The sequence below is a fragment of the Triticum dicoccoides genome, chromosome 5A (genome assembly GCF_002162155.2).
Source record: "Triticum dicoccoides isolate Atlit2015 ecotype Zavitan chromosome 5A, WEW_v2.0, whole genome shotgun sequence".
In the NCBI taxonomy this organism is placed as follows: domain Eukaryota; kingdom Viridiplantae; phylum Streptophyta; class Magnoliopsida; order Poales; family Poaceae; genus Triticum; species Triticum dicoccoides.
The window spans coordinates 12551189-12556642 of NC_041388.1; positions in this window are offsets into that span (position 1 = coordinate 12551189).

Genomic DNA, 5454 nt, shown 5'->3' on the forward strand with positions numbered 1-5454 from the left:
AATTCCCACGACCTCCTTGACATAAAAGATGGCAATATTCCAAGGTAAAGAAGAACAATTGCTGGATAGCAAGGGTCTCAAGGTATATCACAAAGCACGAACAAGTTTGTGTTGGAGGGAAGGCAATAAGTGGCCGATGATAACACAACTCATCAAGGGCAAGGATGGTATTTCTCTTCATGAATCCGGTTGATATCCTGGAAGAGCTCTTAATGACGATGATGATCACGACACAATTGTCGAGATATTTCATGAAGATGTAATTGAATGGCAATGACATCAAGTCAAAGGAATGATGAAGCGAAAGGTTATTCGAACCACGAGTACGACACAAACTCGAAAATCAAGCTTGTTGTTCAAGGCGAAATGATATGACGAGAAAAATCAACGTAAGCTTAGCCCATCATCAAAAATTGTGCTCCGAGAAGAAGGACCAGGTAGCACAGTTAAAATCATCAAGACAATGATATAGCCAAACAGGCTAGGAATGGCGTGATCGGGTACAAACTCGTACTTAAAGAAGATTACTAAGAGTTGTTGAACCGTAGTGCGGACTCGACTCAGTTATCGATGTCTTTGAGTGTTTAATAACTCAGAGCCCATGAAAAATTGTAATTAGTGAGAATGTAGTACCTGATGAAGAACTCATAAGAAGTTATGTAGTTCCAAGATAATCTCGAGATACCAGGGGGGTAATACTCGAAGACGGATCAAAGTAGAGGTTGGACCGGGGTATTGATCCACAGAAGACAAGTGCTTACACTTGCATCGAAAATGGTATTTAAAGGAGAACATGGTCGAAACCACGATTGTAAAAGGGCAGACCCCAGATATAAGATGAACTTATATCAAGGGAATAATTAGTTTTAAAAGAAGCTTCGATGAGAAGATGTACATCGTGTCCATAGGCATGAACATAAAGTTCAAGGTCGACTCCCACTTCTCCAATGTATAACCTTTCATTCACTTCTCACTTTCGAGGAAGTTGTAGTGTTGAAATTTGATCTGGCAAAATACCAGGAGTGCGTGACTCGTGAAAACTTTCGGGTTCACACGGTTTAGAGAAGGCATATGTTCAACCCATCAGGTTATCATGGAAATATATACCACAAGCTTCAATAGTAGATATCACCAGCTCGAAAGCAGAGCATGGTTGGCCAAATCAGAGAATAGGATTTACCAACGACATTATGTATCAGGGAAAGAACTTCCAAAGTGATTTAATATGAGGGACGTTGTCGGGTAAAATCTAACAAAGGATCCGATGGTTCTCAAAGGATCTGCTGTAAGCATCGGTACTCAACAGAGGAAGAAACAATGCAAAGGCATTGGATTCTAGAAACAACTAACTAATCAAAGCTTAATGCAAAGAAATTTTATGATTTCCAAATCAAGGGATCAGAAGCAATCGTTCTGATTGAAAATGAATAAGTTCAATAGACTTAGAAGCACAACCGATCAAGGCATTGATTGGTTAAGAACCAGCTCATGTTTAAAATGACGTCTGAGCCGGGAAGATAATTTAAAAGGATCAACTGATGATTGCGTGCTTTCACACACATGTTGAATCGATAGGATCAAAATGATGGTGTCAAAGGATACTAATGAATATTGCTACACATATGGAAAGCATCCATATTGCAAGCAGACAAGTATTTGCCGAGCAATAGTTTGAGGAGGATACTCGGAAGATCGGGTAGTATTTCCAAGTATTTTGAAAAGCATATGAACAACTGGGGATAAGCGGATACTCGATAAGTGCGAGAATTATCTGTAGGGGTATTCAGGTGACAAAGAACAACAAGGCGTTAAGCTCAAAGGATTATCGAAACAATGACGAGTATTTCGGGGTATCTTGTAATAACAAGACCAACTGGGAATAAAAGTAAAAATGACAGGCGTAAGTATTTATCCATAGGGATTTTTCGGTGGTAGGGAATTGCAAAAGCAATAGGCATAAGGTCTCGAGAAAATATCAGAGAGTATTGTCAGAATATTCCGTTGAAGCGGTCGACCATCCGTAATGAAAGGGTTCTCCGACAGGAAGTGGTAGCGAGAACCTAGAGTTAGATTTTAGCAAAATCATTTAACCCAAATAGAAGAGAGATCAGAATCCCAGAGTATAGATGAGGAGTAAAAGATCCTAATACCACCCAAATGGCGACGTGGGCCCATGGGCCGCACAGCCATGTTAGTAAAACAGTTTTCAATGTCTAGACTCGACTTCGGCCAAGGAGTTGGAAAGGGGATTCCTACAGGCAGTCGGCTCCGATACCAACTTGTGACGCCCCCGATTCAATCGTACACTAATCATACATGCAAACGTGTACGATCAAGATCAGGGACTCACGGGAAGATATCACAACACAACTCTACAAATAAAATAAGTCATACAAGCATCATATTACAAGCCAGGGGCCTCGAGGGCTCGAATACAAGAGCTCGATCATAGACGAGTCAGCGGAAGCAACAATATCTGAGTACAGACATAAGTTAAACAAGTTTGCCTTAAGAAGGCTAGCACAAACTGGAATACAAATCGAAAGAGGCGCAGGCCTCCTGCCTGGAATCCTCCTAAACTACTCCTGGTCGTCGTCAGCGGCCTGCACGTAGTAGTAGGCACCTCCAGTGTAGTAGGAATCATCGTCGACGGTGGCGTCTGGCTCCAGGGCTCCAGCATCTGGTTGCGACAACCAGGTAGAAGGGAAAGGGGGAAAAGAGGGAGAAAAGCAACCGTGAGTACTCATCCAAAGTACTCGCAAGCAAGGAACTACACTACATATGCATGGGTATATGTGTAAGGAGGCCATATCGGTGGACTGAACTGCAGAATGCCAGAATAAGAGGGGGATAGCTAGTCCTATCGAAGACTACGCTTCTGGCAGCCTCCGTCTTGCAGCATGTAGAAGAGAGTAGATTGAAGTCCTCCAAGTAGCATCTCCAAGTAGCATCACCAGTAGCATCGCATAGCATAATCCTACCCGGCGATCCTCCCCTCGTCGCCCTGTGGAAAAGCGATCACCGGGTTGCCTGTGGAACTTGGAACGGTGTGTTTTATTAAGTATCCGGTTCTAGTTGTCATAAGGTCAAGGTACAACTCCAAGTCGTCCTGTTACCGAAGATCACGGCTATTCGAATAGATTAACTTCCCTGCAGGGGTGCACCAACTTACCCAACACGCTTGATCCCATTTGGCCGGACACACTTTCCTGGGTCATGCCCGGCCGCGGAAGATCAACACGTCGCAGCCCCACCTAGGCACAACAGAGAGGTCAGCACGCCGGTCTAAACCTAAGCGCACAGGGGTCTGGGCCCATCGCCCATAGCACACCTGCACATTGCGAGGGCGGCCGGAAGCAGACCTAGCCTAGCAAGCATTCCAGTCCAATCCGGCGCGCGCCGCTCCGTCGCTGACGTCTGAAGTGCTTCGGCTGATACCACGACGCCGGATACCCATAACTACTCCCGCGTAGATGGTTAGTGCGTATAGGCTCGTAGCCAACTCAGATCAAATACCAAGATCTTGTTAAGCGTGTTAAATATCCGCGAACGCCGACCAGGGCCAGGCCCACCTGTCTCCTAGGTGGTCTCAACCTGCCCTGCCGCTCCGCCACAAAGTAACAGTCGGGGGCCGTCGGGAACCCAGGCCCACCTCTACCGGGATGGAGCCACCTGCCCCTTCAGCCCCCATCTCCGAACAGTATCACAGGTAATGTAACTGTGTAAAGTATATCGTATATGCCCGTGATCACCTCCCGAAGTGATCACGGCCCAGTAGTATAGCATGGCAGACTGACAAGAATGTAGGGCCAATGATGATAAACTAGCATCCTATACTAAGTAATTAGGATTGCAGGTAAGGTATCAACAGATGTAGCAACAATGTCAGGCTATGCAACAGAATAGGAGTAACCGAACATTAACATGCTACACTACTCTAATGCAAGTAGTATAGAGAAGAATAGGCGATATCTGGTGATCAAGGGGGGGGGGCTTGCCTGGTTGCTCTGGCAAGAGAGAGGGGTCGTCAACAACGTAGTCGATCGGGGCACCAGCAGCGGCACCGGTCTCGGTGTCTACCGGAAAGAAGTAACGGAGGGGGAACACAATAAATAACAGAGCAATCAAAGCATCACAAAGCGTAACATGGCAATACGCGGTGCTAGAGGTGACCTAACACAGTAGGAGGTGATACCGATGAAGGGGGGAAACATCCGGGAAAGTATCCCCGGTGTTTCGTGTTTTCGGGCAAAGGAGCCGGAGGGGGAAAGTTGCGAGTTTGATAGGTTAGGGGTGTGTGGCGAACGAACGGGCTGTGTATCCAGAATCGTCTCGTCGTTCTGAGCAACTTTCATGTACAAAGTTTTTCCATCCGAGCTACGGTTTATTTTATATTAATTTTAAAAGATTTAATTCATTTTTAGGATTTATTTTATTATTTAAATTCAACATTATCCAGAACAGTGCACGCTGACATTAGCATGACGTCAGTAGTCAACAGAGGCGTTGACTGGTCAACTGACGTGTGGGTCCCGTTCGTCATTGACTGATTAGTCTAATTAGGGTTTAATTAAACTATCTACTTAATTAGATTAATTAAACAAGATTAATTAACTTAATTAATTCATTATTTTAATTATTATTAATTAATTATATATGTATTTATATTTCATTTAAAAAACGTTTTGGAATGGGGCCCCATTGTCATAGGGCCACTGGGCCTTAGCGGGTTCGGGTGCTGCGGTTGCCGCGGGTGCGAGCGCAAGAGCGACGACGGGCAGGTGCCCGTTAACGGGCGAACCCGGGCGGCCGCTGCGGGCGCGCGTGCCAGCGCCGGTGAGGCGGGCTGGGCACCGGCTGCAGGTGAGAGGGGAGGCAGGCCATGGCAGGGCAGGGAGCTAGCGGCAGAGGGCAGCGGGGAGGCGCGGGCGAGCACACGACGATGCGGGGAACAAGGGGCGTGCGCGGGCACAGGAGGGAGGGCGCGTGCTGCCTGGAGCACGAGCTCCGGCACACGGCCGTGGCGATGCGGGCGATGGCCACGACGGGGAGCACGAGCGGCACGACGAGCAAGACGCGGTGACTTCGGCGACGGACTAGGGACGCATGTGCGAGGGAGACAGAGAGGAGAGGGGAGTTTCGCTCACCCCCGATGCAGGGGTTCGCCGGCGAGGCTCGACGGAGTCCGCCAAGGAGGAGGTCGGGGAGGCGAGCATCGACGGTAGGCTGCGGGGCATCCATCCAGCGGCGAGGTGGCGGGGCGTCCATCCAGAGGCGTGGTCGCGGGGCGTCGGAGCCGGCGAGGGAGAGTCGGGGACCGGCAGTCCGACGGGGAGGTACGGCAAACGGGAGGGAGGGCGCCGGGCGGCGTCGGGCAGCGCCAGGCGGGGAGATCGGGTCGATCTCGATCTGGATCACGGGAGGGGAGAGGAACGAGCGAGAGAGAGAGTGGGG